An 18,182-nucleotide genomic window follows, 5' to 3' on the forward strand; every position below is an offset into this window, starting at 1 on the left:
ATAGTGGGAGCAGCTACCCGCAGCCCTGGGTTACATAACCCATGAGGTCAACAGAGCAGTTGGGAGTTCCCACAGAGAAAACCTTTGCACGAGGAAGGGAGCCATTCCCCCACTTTCCGTGGCCACCTGCACCTCCAGGGGTCTCCTTATAGCTCACTCTATTCAGTGGCAAAGCTACAGGACCTCCTAAGCTGGCGGAAAGTTGCGCCTCTCCCCAGTTCTGCATTTCTTCCCATTCAAGATTTGAGGACTTCATGGGAAACCAGGAAAACTTCCAGAATGTCTTCTGAGGGTCAGGGCAGGAGGCACGGGGAGTCACATGGGATGTAGATCCTTACAGGTGGTCACAAGTTTGAGGTCAGTTGCCCCTTTCCACCATTCTGCATCCGGCTGAGTTCAAGGACTTGCTCCAGGGGTCAGCACTTCCTCAAACAGCCAGAAGTTCGGGGTCGCCTCAGGGGAAGCCTGGGGAGAATAAAGCAGATGACTCCCTCCATTAGCAGCCACTCCAGCCAACCCAGCGCCTGCTGGGGTCTGGGTGGGAGGGTGCACAGAGGAAGAGCCTTCAGGATAACCTAGGAGTCCTGGCCTCCCAGGTCAGACTCAGAGACTGAGAATTCTGGAGAGGCTCTGTTCTCTCACCCTCCGTGGCACCGCCCCCTGGGCAGGGTAGCTGGGCACACTGGGAAGGAAGGAAGGGCCTGCTCCCTGTGTTGGTGAGAGTATCTGCAACCCTCTGGTGCCTGTGGCAACCTCTTCCGTGTTTGAAATTGTGTGTGGATTAAGAACACTCCATCTGCGAGAGCAGATGGAACTGGGCAGAAGCACCATCAGGACTCTGGGTTTTGGATATGTGACTGTCCATCCATTAAGAGGACAAACATAAAAGATAGAGGGGTAAGATGAGGGGTGTACATGCGTGTGTTGTGTGTGTGATGGCAGTGGGTGTGTTGTGTGGTATGTGACATGTGTGGTGTTATGTGTGCCGTGGTGTGTGGGTAATGTGCATGTCATGTGTGTGGGTTGTGTGTGATATATGTAGTGTATGTGTGGTATATTTGTGTGGGAGAGGCGTTTTTGTGCTATGTGATATGAGGATTGGAACCTGACTCTGTGTGTGACTGGAAAGTGACTTTTCAGGGAAGGGATTAATCAAAGAAAATGGGAAATGAGGTCAGAATGGGTAAGGGAATTGAAAAACAGGGAAATATGTGAGTAGGCAAAAAAAGACAAGAGCTTTCTCATGGACTCACGAGAACCCCAGACGGAAGGTCTGAATCAGCAGGGAAAGAAGCCCTGCAGCACAAAGAAGGTTCCCCAGGGCCCGAAGGCACCCCCACCTGCAGAAGGGAAAAGAAGGAAGTATTTAGGAGTAAATATGGCTGCAAGGAACAAGAAGGTTGATGGTAGTGTTTAAAAAGGAGTGGTATGTCTCACATAATAAAAAAATCTGGAGGTAGGCGGGGCTGGTGCTCAGAATGTCAGGGCTGGCAGATCTGGGGTTCTCTTGACATTTCCCTGTAGGTCTGTGGTTGCTGAAGTTCCAAGTATCAGGAGACTTTTCACAGCAGAAAGAAAGAGAAGGCAGCCTGTCCCAGGAGCACCCTTCCACTTAGATCCAGTTGGCCAGAATCAGCTACTTGGCCTCCCCTAACTGCAAGGGAGGCTGGAAAGGGAATGCACAGGGTTGCCATGATCCATGGCATGGCCTGGCTGTTCTTTCTGTTGCCCCTAACAAAGATGGGGTGCTATTAATAAGGAAGAAGGGGAAATGGATATTGGGAAAGCAACTAAGCCTTTAAATGAGACCTTGTGTGTGAAAATTACTGGTAAAGGCCAAATTAAGATAATATTCCAAAGTCAATCTGAACGAGCCTCAAGAAAACTGTGAGGCCCCACTTTGGGAATGGTGATCCAAGACCCCAAAGTCAGGGCCTTGGACCTTTTTGCAATCTCTCCTGTCTCAATTTCTCTTCACAGCAACCTCATGATGACACAGATGCAATTATTTTTTCCCACACTACAGATGAGAAAGGAGAGTCTCAACTCAGTGCGGTAGTGTGCACCTTAGTCCCAGGTACTGGGGAGGCTGAGACGGGAGGATAGCTTGAGCCCAGGAGTTCGAGGCCAGCCTGAACAACATAGTGAGATTCTCCTTGTCTCAGAAAAAAAGAAGATGGAGAAGGGAAAAAAGGGAGGGGAGGAGGAGGAGCAATGCACGGGGAACAGAATCATACACAGCTCAAGATTATAAGGCTCTAAGACAAATTGCCTTCAGCTTTTTGACCCTAATCTCTTAGGCTGCTCCTTTTAGGAAGTCATCTCATCCTTCTTCACTCATCCCTGGCCCTGCCCCAGGACCAAAACACCAGCAAGGAGGCTTTGAAGTCAGACAGACTTGTGTGCATATCCACATTCTTCTGCTCAGCACTGTGAGGTCCTGAGCAAACTCCATCGCTCTCTGAGCCTCCTAAACAGGAATAATTCTCAAGAGGTTGTAGAATTAAAAAGGAGATCACAGCACAGTGCCAAGAAATGCAGGTATTTGATAAATATCAATGCCTTCCTAGAGATAGAGCAGCATGGAAGTGCTGCCCCAACCAGCCCTGCTCTTATGAAAACCTAGATCACATTGTTTCCCATCTTTTCCTGATAAAACCCAGTTCTGCAACCAGGAGTCATGTGTCTTGCTTTCCTTTGCCAATAAAAAAACTGACTTGGTGTGGAATCTCCACTAGTTTATTCAACTAATACTTAGTGAAAACCTACCAAATATCAGGCACTTTGATGCTCAGAGGCCAGGCCTTTGTCCATAATGTGCAGAGTAGCACATACAGGCAAATAACTCTAAGACAAAGCTGAGTAGTGAGAGGTGTGCAGCAATACAGATAATCCATTTTCTGTTGCTAAAACAGAATACCTGAAGCTAAGCACTTTATAAAGAAAAGAAGTTTATTTAGCTCACAGTTCTAGAGCTTCAAGAGTATGGTGCTGGTTTCTACTTGGTTCTGATAAGGGCTTTCTGCCTACATCATAACATGGCAGACTGTGTCACTATGGGAGCATATATTAGAGAGAGAAATCACATACACTGAGATAAGCAAAAGGAATTCGAGAGCCAGGCTCACTCTGGGGATCAATCCCAAGGTCTCATGCATGCGAGACAAACATCTTACCATTCAGTTACACCTCCAATCCTAGACTCACTCTTTTGCTCTCAGGAACTAACCAGGGTTCCATGAGAATGACCTTAATCCCTTCTGAGGGCAGCAGCCCTCACTTCTTAAAAGGTTCCACCACCTCTCAACACCACCATACTGGAAACCAACCTTCCAGCACAGAAACTTTCGGGGGACATACTCCAAACCATAACAGATACATTCAAAGTGCTGGGGGTGATGTGGTCTTGTCATGCCTTCCCTACCGGGCAGTCCTGCAGGGCTGCTTATGGAAGAAATGCCACCAGGACCAGGTATGTAATTTGTGAGACCCTTATTTTAAAATTTATTGAGACCAGGTGCCGCAGCGCACGCCTGTAATTCCAGTGACTTGGGAAACTGAGGCAGGAGGATCGCAGGTTCAAAGCCAGGCTCAGCAACTTATCAAGATCTAAGCAACCTAGCAAGACCCTACCCTGGGGAGTTGAGGCGGGGGGGGGGGGGCTGGGGATGTGGCTCAGTGGCAAAGCACCCCTGGGTTCAATCCCTAGTATTTAAAAAAATTTTTTTTGAGAATTTCAGAGACAGCACAGGCCACACATCCCAACAGCTGGCCCTGGGTACTGCCATTCCCCCCAGGTCCTGCAGAGAGGGAATCTGCCCTCTGGAGATGTGGATACAGGGCAGAGCCCATGGGAGATGGGCCAGTGGGCCTTCTCCAGGCCGCTGACCATGCATCATAGCTTCCCACTCCTGCCTGAGGAGAATCATTCCTGTCTGGTCAGAGTCACCAGGAGGGTGACTGTAGGTTTCCACAAACCAGGGTGGATGGTAATTTCCCCAGCATGAGAAACAGCTGCCCAGGATAGTCTAAGGCTGTTGACAATAATCTGTCCCTGTCCCTCACTATGTCCTCTGTCTCACCATAAACCACCAGTAGAAAGTTCAGAGTTCAGGAAAAGCAATGGGAACAATTTTTGCTGACAATTCCAAAGAAAGGAAGTTCCGGGGACCCTCTGGTCCCAGGGACAGATGCCATGGATAGGGACCAAAATAGGACAAATAATAAACCGTCTTGTGTGCACAAATACTTATGATAGGCACAGCACAAAAATGAGTTATCAAATGACATCTTTGGGCTGGTTGGTCTCTCTTCGGCTTCCAGCTATTTCAAGGCAAATGCCTTGAAAGTTCTGAGGTGGAGCATCGCAGGCATTAGCAACCCAGAGGTCATCTGAAGGTCGGCCTGGAGGTGCACACAGCTGAAATTGCAGCTTCCCACCTGCTGCTTAGCTGCCCACTTATGGTTTAATTTTACCCTCCCCAGAGCTCAAGAATAGATCCCTGACAATTCTCCAGTTTGACAGGTGGACCCTTTTCTGTGCACTGCCTTTGAAAGAAGCTTTGACTGGGGAAACCTAGCCCCAGTCCTCTTGCTGAGTCAGCCCCAGAGGCCAGGCTAGAAGGACACACAGCCAGGGACAGCCTTCTCCTGGCAGTGATGACCAGGAAGCCATCATGTGCCGTGGATCACTGCTGGGCCTGCCAGGCGAGGCCTGAATGCAGCTCCTGCAGCCCACAGTTGCAGGGCAGATTACAGCCCTGTCTCAGCTCAAGCTCTGGCACAAGGCCTTCCTTAAAGTCCTTGCTTTGAAATGAAAGAAGTCAGTTCCCAAATCCCTGCGGGGTGTGGCACGGAGTAAGGGCTCACAACCAGAGCGCGTCTCTTGACTGGTCCACAGCAATTGTTTTCGGTTTTTTGCTTGTGTTATTCGTTTTTTGTTTGTTTTGTTTTTGTTTACAGTACTGGGGTTTGAACCCATGTGCACTTTGCTTCTGGGCTGCATCCCATCTTCATATTTCTTATTTTGAGGCAGGGTCTCACTGACTTGCTGAGGGTCTTCCAGGGCTGGCCTCCAAATTGCAACCCTCCTGCCTCAGCCTCCCAAGTCACAGGGATTACAGGCATGTGCCACCACGTCTGACCTGTGATGTGCTTCCTTAAATTTATACAGTTATCCATGTTTCTGATCATCTCCTTAGAAGGATTTCCCAGAAGGGAATTCACTGGGTCAAAGACGGCATGTTTTGAAGTCAGTGGTACGTGCTGATTGGGCCCTTCCTGATGGTCCTGTTTTTGTTCACAGGGCCACATCACATCCAGTGCTCTGTGCTCTGTCCCTTCCAGTGTTGAGAAGCCTCCAGACTTTTTCTCCCCTGACTTTCACTGTCTTTTAGCCCTACAGATGTTGGCTAACTAAAAACTCCAATTTAAGCAAAGTAAAATGGGGCCCCTGTGTCTTCACAGATTACCTGTAACTCAAATGAAATCTTGCCAAAAAAATCTAGAATCTCAACTGCTGGGAAGATCTACAGATTGCCTCATCCAACACTTACCTTATACAGGGCAGGAAAATGAGGGGCAGAGAACAGGAAACGATATGATATTCCCTTTCCTTGACAGACAGACTGAGTTGAAATTGCGCTCAATCCCTCACCCCAGAGAGTGATGGCTGGAGTCACAAATTCTCCAGCTCACCAGGCCAAGTGCCAAGTTCTAGAACAACTGCAGGGTCAACTAGGGCCACATCTCTGGACTCAGGCTAAGTGACAACTGCCTTAGGCTCACATCCTAGTGCTAAGGAGGAGCCAGGGAAGTTCTCTCTAGGACAGCGGATCTGACTTCTCCTACAGTCAACCCAGAAAACCAGGTTCCTCTGCCAGTGGCTGGGAGGGGAAGGGGGGCAGCGAGGGAGAGTCTGCACTTGGCCAGAGAGAGGCAGAGGAGACCCAGACTTGGGCTGGGTAAGAAAGAGTGAGGAAGGGACTGGGGAAAAGACCACCTGTGCTGAGTGCCTGCAGTGTGCCAGGCCCTGTGCTGGGCACCACCTGCTCAGTTCCCTCAGGCCTCAGCACCACTGCAGGAGTGGGCATGAGCCCCCTTTTGCAGATGAGCCTTGGAAAAGATGAAGAACTGGACCAAGGGTCAAACTGAGAATGATACGGTCAGGACTCCAGTCAGGCTGGTTACCTAACACATGCAGTGCTCAGTACCTGCCCCTGACAACTCTGCAACATGCTTACACATACGTGAAAATCCAGGCACAGTGGCACATTCCCGTAATCCCAGTGACTCAGGAGGTTGAGGCAGGAGGATCACAAGTTCAAGGCTGACCTGGGCAACTTAGTAAGACCCTGTCTCCAAATAAATTTTAAAAAGAGCTGGAGGATGTAGTAAAGTGCCTTTGAGTTCAATATCCAGTATCTCAAAAAAAAAAAAAAAAAGATCGAATGGAAACTGATTCCATACATAGAGAACACATGAGGGGGGTGTTCCATTACGTGTGTCAGGAGGGACCAGGGTGGACTTTTCTAGCTGTAAGGTTCTGTGAATCCTAGTGCTCTGGGGACTCCCATAATGACCATAAGAAAAAGGCAGCAGCTGGGGACAGGAGGAGGAGATAGCACTGTGCTGGGGCTTGAGGTCATGGGTACCACTCCATGCTGAGCTACTCTAGCTGTGTGATCTTGGGTGAACCACTTAACCTCTCTGAAGCTGGCACTTAAATGCAAAATGGGAAAACTTCCCTCATCTTCTCCCAGCTGTCACCCCATTTCCTTCCTTCCCTCTACAGCAGAACTCCTCCAGGTTCTGTCTGTATTTATTTGCTTCCAGTTCCTTTTCTCTGATTCTTTTGTTTTATACTTACTATAAATTACTTTTTCTTTCATTTTGGCACTGGGGTTGAACCCAGGACTTTGTGCATGCCAGGCAAGTGCTCTACTACTGAGTCACATCCCCAGTTCTTTTTTTTGGGGGGGTGGGATAACAGGGATTGAACTCAGGAGCACTCATAACCACTGAGTCACATCCCCAGCCCTATTTTGTGTTTTATTTAGAGATAGGGTCTCGCCGAGTTGCTTAGCACCTTGCTTTTGCTGAGGCTGGCTTTGAATTCATGATCCTCCTGCCTCCTGAGCTGCTGGAATTATAGGCGTGTGCCGCCATGCTGGCTTTTTTATTTTTTATTTTGAGATGGAGTCTTGCTAAGTTACCAGGTTGGCCTCAAAGTTACAGTCCTCCTGCCTCAGTCACACTAATAGCTGGGATTACAGGTGGGTGTATGCGACCATGCCTGGCTATAAATTACTTCTTAAATAAAAATAAAATATATGTTATAAAGAATAATAAAACAAGTCAGGTGCAGTAGAACACGCCTGTAATCCCAGGAGCTTGGGAGGCTGAGGAAGGAAAATTGCAAATTCAAGACCAGACTCAGCAACTCATCAGACCCTAAGCAATTTAGTGAGACCTTGTCTGAAAATAAAAAATAAAAAAGGACTGGAGAGGTTATTCATTAGTTAAGTGCCTGGGGTAAGTGTCCCTGGGTTCAAGCACCAGTATAAAAAAAAAAGTATTAAAACAAGTGTCTGGGTCTGGGGTTATGGCTCAGTGGTAGAGCACTTACCTAGCATGTGTGAGGCACTGGGTTTGATTCTCAGCACCATATATAAATAAATGAATAAAATAAATGTCCATCGACAACTAAAAAAATTTTTTTTTTAATTTAAAAAAATAAAAATAAAACCAGAGTCTGAATCTGCCAGTCAGTTTAAGAAGTAGGGAATAGGGCTGGCGGCTGGGAAGGATGGTACGTACCTGAAACCTCAGCTACTTGGGAAGCTGAGGTAGGAAGATCACAGATTGAGACCAGCCTAGGCAACACAGTGAGACTCTGACAAAGCTGGGGTGCATAGCTCAGTGGTAGAGTGCTTATTTAATATGTGTGAGACCCTGGGTTCAATCCCCAGCACCAAGAAAGAAAGTTAAAAAATGAGAAAAAAAAAGAGAAAGAAATAGAAGAATGCCAAAGTATCTGAAGTTCCCAATCATACCAGCTACTTCCACCCAAGAGTGATCACTGTTCCAAATTTAGCCTTTGTCATCCCCTTCCTTTTCATTAGTTTTTTGAGTGTTTATGTATCCCTAAACTTTATATTAATGGTTTCACAATATAAATATTCTGCTATTTTTTACTTGTAATGGATTGAATCGTGTCCTTACAAAAACCTTTCGCTGTGGTCTTGACCCCTGGAACTTCAGAACATGACTCAATTTGGAGAGAGGGTCTTTGCAGAGGTAATGACGTTAGAATATGATCATTAGGATGGGTCCTCATCAAATATGACTGGTGTTCGTACAGAAAGGGTACATTTTGGACACATATGCACACACAGGGAGGAAGCCACAGGAAACCTGGACTTGTGCTGCCACAAACCAAGGACCACGTGGGACCAGGCGCAGCCCTGGGCACCTTCATCTCACCTTCCAGTCTACTCGACTGTGAGACAAATTGCTATGATTTAAGTCACACAGTATGTACCCCTCAGCTATCACAGCTGCTTCACTGAATATATCTTTCAATACCATACTGGAAATTCATTTGTAAATGAACAAAGCTAAAGTTTACTAATTTTCTGTGCCAATTTCCAATATGATACACTACAAATCATCCATTTTATTTTGAAAAACTGTATGACTTGCTGATGGTATTTTTGGTTTTTGTTTTTTACATTGTTAGAGATGCTGCCCAGCTCTCTGCTTCCTCTTGCCATGTCCTGAGCTGCTTTCCTTTGCCATGATATTCTGCCTCACCTTGGGCCCAAAGCTATGAAGTCAGCTGTCTGTGGACTAAGACTTCTGAAACCATGAGCCAAAACAAACTTTTCCTCTTCTAAAAATCTGCTCTGAAACTTCTGACACATTGCACCCTAGGAGGGGAACTACCACTCTGGTCAAGAGGGCAAACATAAGTCTTAGTTGGACAGTACCAACCAGAGCAATAATATACTTGGCAAGATAACTCTTATCCTAAGGGAGTGGAAACTTAACTCTCACCGACAGGCAACTAGAGCCCCCTCTGTCCCACATTCCTGTCAATACTTTGACTTTCCTGTCATTTAAAATTTTTGCCAATCAGATGGGTGACTTTAATTTGCGCTTTCCTGTTTTCTAAAGAAGTTAAACATCTTTTACGTGTTTATTGACAATACATGTTTTCTCTATTGCAAAACACCTGATTGCATTTTATTTATTTATTTCCAGGAGTACTTTATATATTCTGGGTTCTAATCCTGCATTGGTTGAATGCTTTGCAAGTATCTTGTCCTTTCAATTCTTTTTTTTTTTTTTTAATAGTGTCCTTTTAAGAACAGAAGTGTTTTTGTTGTTGTTATTGTTGTTGTTTTCTTTCCTTTTAAATAAAGCAGTTTAAAGTTCACAGCAAAACAGATCAGAAAGTATGGAGAGTTCCCAGATACCTCCTGGTAGAACTGTCTGTACTTCTTGAAGTTAACCCTGGCTAGGAGACAGGGCTTAGGCAAGCCGCTGGTTTGGGACTGTGGCCAGAAAGTCATGCAGCATGAAGTTCCAGGATGTCAGCACTGGAAGGAGGTGGAGGGAGGGAAAGAAGGTCAGTGGGGCTTGGGAAAAAGTTGGGGAATGACAGATGTGCTCAGTGTCTTGATTGTGGTGGTGGTTTCATATATATGTCAAGATACATCCAAAAATGTAGCAAATTGTACACTTTCAGCATGTACAGTTCAGTTAATGAGAGCTAGGTAATGATATCTCAATAGAATGGCTAAAAATCACAGAACAGTTTGGTAACAATATTTAGTAAATATATGCATGTTAATAAACGTGGGAAGACATTTCTCAAAGTATTGAAGTACAAAGTTCTGGATTGTAGGATTATGATGGATTTTAATTTTTCTCTTCATTGTTTTCTATAGTTTTCAAACTTTCCAAGATATAGCTGGACATGGTGTACATGTCTATAATCCCAGCTACTCAGGAGACTGAGGCTAGTGGATCGCTTGAGTCTAGATCCAGGCCAGTCTGAGTAACAGCAAGATGCCAGTTTAAAAAAAAAAAAATCCAGGGGCTGGAGTTGTGGCTCAGTGGTAGAGTGCCTGCCTAGCATGTGTGAGGCACTGGGTTCGATTCTCAGCACTACATACAAGTAAATGAATAAAAAGTAAAGATCTATAAACAGCTAAAAAATGTTTAAAAATCCAAAATATATTTTACTTTAGTAATTAGAAAAAAAATATTTTAAAATAAGAGCAATCTCTAAGTCACAGGGAGCTCATGAAGATCAGCAACTATAGAACTTAAAGGGCTTGGCAGGTGGGGGTTGCTCAGCATGGTGGAGTTACAATAACAGGAAGCAAAATGGGGCTTAAGAAGCCAGTGCTGAAGGGCTGGGGTCATGACTCAGTGGTAGAGGGTTTGCCTAGCATGTGTGAGGCACTGGGTTCCTTTGATCCGCAGCACCACATAAAACTAAATAAACCAAATAAAGGTTTTGTGTCCATCTGCAACTAAAAATATTTTTAAAAGAAGAGGAAGAAGAAGAGGAAGAAGAGGAGGAGGAGGGGGGAGGAGGAGAAGCTGCAGCCAGCGCTAGAGCAAACTGCTCAGGTCCCATCTTGGCTCTGCCACTTGTATGCTGTGAGATTTTGAGCTAGTTATTTGACTGTTTGGTGCCTTGGTTTCCCTAATTATAATGAGGAGATGAGTGAAGAGGCTTCTGCTGGTAATCAACCACAATGAGCCACTTACAGGTGACTCTCAGCAGTGTCCCACAGTACAGCAGAGACTGTTCATTACAATTGCTATTCCTACTCCATCTTAGTTTCAGGGTATTAAAAGAGAATAGAACAGAATTTAAAAAAAGCTTTGCCTAGTTTTTTTTTTTTTTTGGTTAAAAAAAAACAAAAAACAAAAAACGGTTTATTGACTAATGTCTGAAACAGAAAACCAGTTTCTAGAATTGAAGGGCTTTGAGGTTTCTCTTAATGGGTTATCAGAAATCTTCCTCTTTCCACCAACTGTAAGTACCGTCTGTGGCCTCCTCTTGCCCCTACCAGGTAGGGGGCCCCTCCTTCCCTGAGCCTGTGCTATGAATATCCCAGCTCACTTCTCCTGAAGCTGCTTTTTGGGGACCTTACTCTTCCTTCTTTTATTTCCTCCTTTTCCACAGACCTGGGGAGTAACTACCCATGCCTTGCCCTCGACCTCCAGATCCAAGGCAATCTTCACTTGGCCTCCTCTTTAAGCGTCTGGATAACATCCTGAACTGCCATGTCTGGTGACCTGGGCAGCTTCTCTCTCTTCCCTGAGCCTCAGTTTCCTTATCTGGCTGATTCACCCTTGTCCCTCCCCCTGGCTTAAGGGGCTGCTTTGGGAATGAATGTGAACGTGTCTTGTCACCTGTGTCACCAACCAAATTTTCCCAGTTGGCATCATCAGCAGGAAAGAGGAAACCCTCTCTGACAATCCCGAAAAGGTGGGCCAACCACTAGGAACAGCCATGCACTCCATTGTGACCTCCCCAGGTATTACTGAATTCTGCACTCTCTGGTCACTTAAGATTTGCAGGCGAGTTCCCCTTTCTTCCCCTGGAGGGGCTCTAGACTTAAGGCCAAGGCCCCCCCCAACCGTTCTCCACTCCACCCTTATGTCTGATTCAGATCCACGCCTTGCTTGGGGCCCACACACTGTCTGACTGTTAGTTCCATTTGAACCACTATGTGCCTCTTAACAGCACTCATGAAACAAACACCGCCATTAAACTTTACCCATGACAATAGAGCAGAGGCAGAGGGACAGATCAGCAGGAGATCTTTCCAAAGATGAGAAACATACCCCACGGATTTTGGAAGAGGCTTCAGGGCAAAAGATCTGTGTGGGCTGCTCCAGCAGGAAGGGGCCCTGCCCCTGCCTCGTGGGGGTGCTGGGGGCTGCACTGAGAACAGCTTTGGTGCTGCATGGCTGTCATGTCCTTGTCACGGCTTTTCTTTGGCTCAAATGTTCCTCACCTATCACCAGGTTAGGTGTTGGAAAGCAGTAACCTCAAGCGGGGAGAAAACCTAGTTCCTCAGAGGCATTCTGGATCCCTGGGGTGGCCCCACCTGGCAGACCTCTGACTGTCTTTTGTCTCTGTCTGGTTCTCCCTCCTGCCCGTCCCCGCCCTAACCCCCAGGCTGCTATCTGCCCTGCCACAGGCATGAGGTCAGCTGGCCTGTGCAACAGTTTCTGGTCCTTGGACAACCCCCTGCCTGGAGTGGCTCATCTCAGAGAGGAGGGCAGAACTGTGGCCCAGGCTTTGTGCCGCCTGGGGACAGCTCTCTCCAGGCCCAGTGCTCTGTTGTCATTAATGAGGAGTGGGTGATATCCGGCCACCGGCCTCACCTGTTTGGGCCTGTATTCCGCTCTGAAGCGATGGTACCTCCCCTCTGAGGGCCGTTGTGAGTTGTGGTCTCTCGGCTCCCAGCCTGAGTCGTTCAATTCCCGTCATGGTTCTCACCACATCTGCTTTTTCCTTGGTGCTCACCAATCAACTGCAAATCATGTCACTTTACAGAACACTTTGCTAAAGAGCACAGAGCATTTGCAATTGATTAATATATGCAGCCCCTCTTGTTCCCTTGAATTGATCTATTTTTAAAACTGTCTCCAGATCCTTCCCTTCTGAGTCAGGTCAAGCCTCTTCAGCTAGCTGCTTTCTTTTCTACCACATTAATATAGAAAGTCCTCTGGAAGGAAACTGCCAGGCTGTCTCAGCCCTGCAGCCCCAGAGCCCAGGAGAGAGAGGGACATAGGGAACTTGGTCCTAATGTGAAGTGAGAGACAGCTCAGTCTGGAAACCCCTCCTTTGCCACTGTCACAGCACACAGTTCCTGAGTAGGTGCCTAAGAAGTAAGGGAAGGAAAAGCTGAAACCAGGTAGGGAGGAGAGGCCACACTGCTCCTCACTCCAGCTCCGGCCTCTAGGGCTATGTGGGCAGGCAGGGCTTGACTCCATCTCAGAGCCATCTGTCTTGATCAAGACTTGAGGATTTGAAGACTGGAGTTATATTTCTCAGAAAAACAGATTAATTAATAGGTGCAGTGGGGCCTGCTATAATGATCCCTTAATTGTGCTCATGCCCTCCTCATAAAAAACACTTGACCCAGCTGGACACAATGGTTCAGGCCTGTAATCCCAGCTACTCTGGAGCCTGAGGGAGGAGGATCACAAGTTCGAGACCAGCCTCAGCAACTTGTGAGACCCTGTATCAAAATCAAAAATAAAAAGGACTAGACATGTAGCTCAGTGGTAGAAGGCTTGTATACCCGTGCGAGGTCTTGGGTTCAATTCCCAGTACTGAAAAAAGAAAAGGAATAAGGTTAAAAAAAAAAAAAAGCACTGGACATTCTTTGAGTACTTCACATCTACCCTAGGAAGTCAAGGAAACTGGAGTTGAGAGAGGCTAAGACATGAATTCTCAGGTCAATATATGAATTCCCAAGTTGGTTTGGTATGGGAGGTAGCATGGGAGTGTTTACTGAGTATTTATTATATCTTACCTCATTTGATCCTTAGAACAGTCTTGTGAGGTGTGGTCCTTTTGACCAAGAAAACAAGGCTAAGAAACCTACCCAACAAGATTTGAATTTGTTAAGAATAAAGGCAGTCCCCAGCTTTTGACTACATTATATTCCAACATATGATCAAAACACATTTTCCCTTTGCACAGTGCTATTTAGGTATCCAGCTAGTGTATGGAGAGCTGGTTTAACCCACAGTACTCCAGGATTCTTGAACATCAGAAAATATAATTTCAATGCCAGTAGTGAAAACAGAAAAGCATTGATGGATAAATGTTATTGCTAATGCCAGTAATGAGAAAAGCAATAACATTTGAAAAGAAATTACTTTCCATTTATTTTATTTATTTATTTTTGAACTAGGAATTCAACTCAAGGTTACTTTACCATGAGCCACATCCCCAGACCTTTTTATTTTTATTTTTTATTTTGAGATAGGGTCTTGCTAAGTTGTTTAGGGCCTTGCTAAGTTGCTGAGCCTGGCTTTGAACTAGAGATCCTTCTGCCTCAGCCTCCGGAGCTGCTGGGATTATAGGTGTGTGCCCCACCACGGCCAGCTTTTCATTTATTTTGAATGTCTGCCCAAAACACTGAGGCCAGATGGAAGAATGGACATAATCTCCTTTGCCCTCCTGCTGGAGAATTAAAGGGAGGCAGCACCTGGTGGGAAGCAGGCTGGGGAAGAACAAAATTAGTTGGTCAAGCAGGAAAACTGTGAAAAGAAAAAGCAGGTTCCTGGAGCTAGCTCAGCATGAGGGGATGACAGGACAGTTGGGGACCCAAAATTTTAGCTGCTTCTTGTAAGAACAGGGGCTCCAGCCTCCACAGAGAGATCACAGAAGGTCCTGTGGCCCTGCTGACCTCTGCAGTGTCCCTGTGATGCAGAGGCCTGAGAACAAGGAAGGGAGAAGCGATTCTACCAGTGAGATTTCCTAGGAAGAGCAATGTGTTTCCAACAGGTGGAAGAACTGGGCCTAACCCCCTGCCACCACAAACAGACTTCCTTGGCAGAGCAGGAGCAGGGTCTGACTTGGCTGTGAGTGGCAGCTGGAAATCCCTCCTCATTCTCTGGGAGAGCAGAGCAGGGCCTGGCTGCTCCAACCTGAAGCAGAGGGAGGGGGCTCCATCCGGCAGCCACTGGGCACAGTGCTGTCCTGGCTGGGCCCCACAGGCTCCTCCTGCTCCGCATCCTGGGAGGTCATGGAGAATGAATGGCTGACTCCTACGAGATAGCTCAACGTGGCACCTGGCACATGGGCCGACGTGTTTGACTCCCCTCTCCCCCGACTGAGCCTTCAGGGCCACGGGGACTGTGTAGGCAGAGGCTCTACCCTTTGTTTCTTCTGGTCACAAGCTACAGCTGAAGGGCGGAGGAGGCTTTTTCATGATTCAAAAGGGACAGGGCTAAGAGGCAGGATTCTAATTTGAGATCAGAGCTCGACAGCTGGTCAGGCTGTGGGTGGCGCTTCCTCCCCTTGGTGGATCCGCCAGGAGAAGGGCTGTGGTTGTGCAAGGCCTGCACGGCAGGTGGGCAGCCCTGGCCTTGCCAATGAAACTGTCCATAAACCCCCAGTCCCGAGTATTCTCTGGTAACAACTCAGCTAGAAAGAGCCATAGGCCTGCTGGTTCCACACTCATTTCACAGATGAGGAAACAGGCCCACAAAGGGGAAGGGCAAGGCAGGGGAAAAGACAGGCCTAGAAACCAGGTGTCTGGCACCCACGCCAGCAGCCAGAATGCCCCTAATTAGGAAATTCTTCTCAATCACCATGAACATTTGATGGATTTGCTTTGAATATTTTTAAATACACATATGTAACTTTAAATTAGTACTTATACTATGTATAAATGCATTCTTTTTAAAAATTTGCTTCATTGCCTCATGGACGTGTGGTGGTTACTTGGTGTTTGTTGAACGAATGAATGAATCCTTAACATTCCGGGGCAGGCCCCAGGCTTTCTATCAGCTCTTCCCTAGAGGACAGCAATAAGCTGTTAAATGGTTTCCCACTCCCCCAGTGCCTCTTCTCCCAGGGTCCTCCTTCCCTCCCACAGCCATTATAGCAGAGGACCAGGGGCAAAGAGGACAAAGGAGGCTGCTAGAAGCTTCCGCTAACTCATGTTCCCTTCTTGGCCAAGGCCGGCTCTGGGATGCACTTTGGACTTTTCTAACCCAGCCCGAAATCTGAGATAGGAGTGTGACATCCAGACCCCCTCTCCTCTGCTTGCTGGCCCTGGCATCTGCTCAGCTGTCCCTCACACTAACCAGTGATCCTCTCACTCCGTGCTAATTTGTGCCTTCACTTTTTTTCTCCCCAGTGCTGGGTCTTGGAACCACCTACGTTTCTGTAGGCCGAGAGATGGAGGCATGGCAGGGCCCAGCACCACAGAAGGTGAGGGAATGAACGAGTTCTCTGAGAGTGGGGCATGCCTCCAAGCAAGGGGCCTGGGAGGGTTTGTGGTAGCAGGTGAGAGCAAGAGTCAGGCAGAGCCCCCAAGAGTCAGGAAGAATTACAAGCATGTCTTGCCCCTGAGGTCAAGGGAAAGAGAGTTTTCAAAAGAGAGCACATGGTCAACAGTGCCAATGCAGCTGGGGATCAAGGAAAAGTGATCTCTAAAAACAACAAAGCAAAACACAAAAAACCCAGGACTGGGGGTGTAGCTCAGTGGCACAGTACATGCTTTGTGTGCACAAGGCCCTGGGTTCAATCCCCAGCACCACAAAACAAAACAAAACCAGAGACAAGTGTCCTCCATTTCTTGAAGTGACTGCCATCTCTTCAAGTGGTTATGAAAACCCACCCCTGGAACTAACCTCTGGGCTCCAGCTGTAACCAGAAGCTTCAGGTTGCATCTGTGCTGAGGCTGGATGGGTGAGCCTAGAAGGGTGTAGACCCTCCACCCAACCTCAGGGACAGGTGCCCAAGATCCCACTGAGCAGAAACAGGGTGGGACGGAAACCAAACAAATTGCTCCTTTAAAGCCACCTGAAATCCATGTTTCAGGAATGTTTGCATTTTGGCTTCTCTTTCCTGCAGCAGGATATTTAAAGAAAACAAATCCTTAAAGGCTTTAATTCCAAAGCAAAGAGCCCTCTGTACGTACTTCTGGTCTCTGCTTTGGGAACAAGCCTCCTTTACTCTCTGTTCTGGACTATACCCAAAGCAGCCCTAGCGTCCTGGCTAAGCCAGGCCAGCAGCCCACATCCCCGTGGAGGATCCAGAGTGAGGCTCCACTCCAGGCACTCTGAGGCAGGGGAGCCCGGGGCGGGGCGGGGGGCAGGGGGCTCCCTGCCTCAAACTTAAGCCCAGCCAGTTTCTTACCCTAAGTACTCAGTAGGGAGGAGAAGGAGCTGAGGTCACCCCAGGAAAGTAATTCAGGCTTATACCATCTGGAACTTAAAATAAGATGACCCATCTTCAAGCCTTGGCCATTTCCAAATGATCTAAATCCAGAGTCTACAGAAGGACCAGGGCCAAGGAGTGGAAATGGAGATGAGAGAGAAGAGGAGTTACTCCTGCCAGGGCCCCCAGGTTCAAGATGGGTCCCACTGGGTCCCAGTCTGAAATAAAGGAGAGTTCACAAAACATGCCACTAAGCCCTTATCTGATCCTACCAGAGCATGTGAGGGAGACCAGGTGTGGCTTGAAGTTCAGTTTGCAGATGAGGTAAGGGAGGCTCTGAGAGGCTAGGGGCTTGTCCAAGGCCACACAGTCAGGAAGTGGCTGGCAGAGCCCACTTTCCACCCCAGGTCTTCTGAGGCCCACTCTCGCCCTCCACAACATCTCACTACTGCGGAAAGGGCAGGCAGGAGCATCTTTCCATTTTTATTAATGGCTGACCTGACAAGCCATAGTTCCTGAAGTCCAGGAACTACTGGGCCCTCCCCAGAGGTTGGTATCCTTGTTTGATGACCTCATGCTCTCCTCATGCCCTGGGGACAGATGAGATTCAACATGACTCAGGTTCAGGTAAGGGGACCTTATGGGTCATGGAATAAGCCCGGCCTGAGGCTCCATCTACCTCACGACTCATCCCCAGTCCAATCACTAAGTCAAGGAAACCCCAGGGATCAGGGCAGGAGCAGCTCTGAGGACCCTTCAGCAAACCCTGTCTGCAGGCTCGAGGGCTGTCCCCATCAGGCTACAGACAACAGCAGCACCTTCCTCACACACCTGAAGATGAAATGTGCTAATGCAAGCAAAGCATTTAACCCATGCTTGGCACATGGCTAGCATTCAAACTCAGGCCGTAATTGCTGCCATCATCATCTTGTGCCCTGGAGCCAAGCTGCTAGGCCCCTAGGCCCTTCCTGTTTGCAGGCTGGCCTTCTGCCCCATCTGTCTTTTCTCCGTGGAGTGTGGAAAGAGCACAAGACTGAGAAAGTAGGACATCTGGACATAACCTTGGCCTGGCCTCTCTTTAACTGTATGACTTCAGAGGAAGTCCTGCCTAACCCTGCTCCCTTGGTTTCCTTCTCCCTTAGAAATAATGGAGGTGGCTAGATATTCAATAGGGCCCCTTCCAGCTTGGAAATCTCCAATTTGGGCAGCAAAACTGTACCAACCAGAAAGCAGCTGGGAAAGT

General features: G+C 47.6%; 1 protein-coding gene across 1 annotated transcript in view; it reads left to right on the forward strand.

The window, feature by feature from the left end:
- Nucleotides 1–18,182, forward strand: part of SLC51A (solute carrier family 51 member A) — a 120,059-nt gene that overhangs the window by 14,060 nt on the left and 87,817 nt on the right. Inside the window, exon 3 of the mRNA XM_079156302.1 lies at nt 15,915–15,988. The gene's annotated coding sequence lies outside the window, so the exon portion shown is untranslated. The remainder of the gene's footprint in view (nt 1–15,914; nt 15,989–18,182) is intronic.

The sequence above is a fragment of the Sciurus vulgaris genome, assembly GCF_902686455.1.
Source record: "Sciurus vulgaris genome assembly, chromosome: 10".
In the NCBI taxonomy this organism is placed as follows: Eukaryota; Metazoa; Chordata; class Mammalia; order Rodentia; family Sciuridae; genus Sciurus; species Sciurus vulgaris.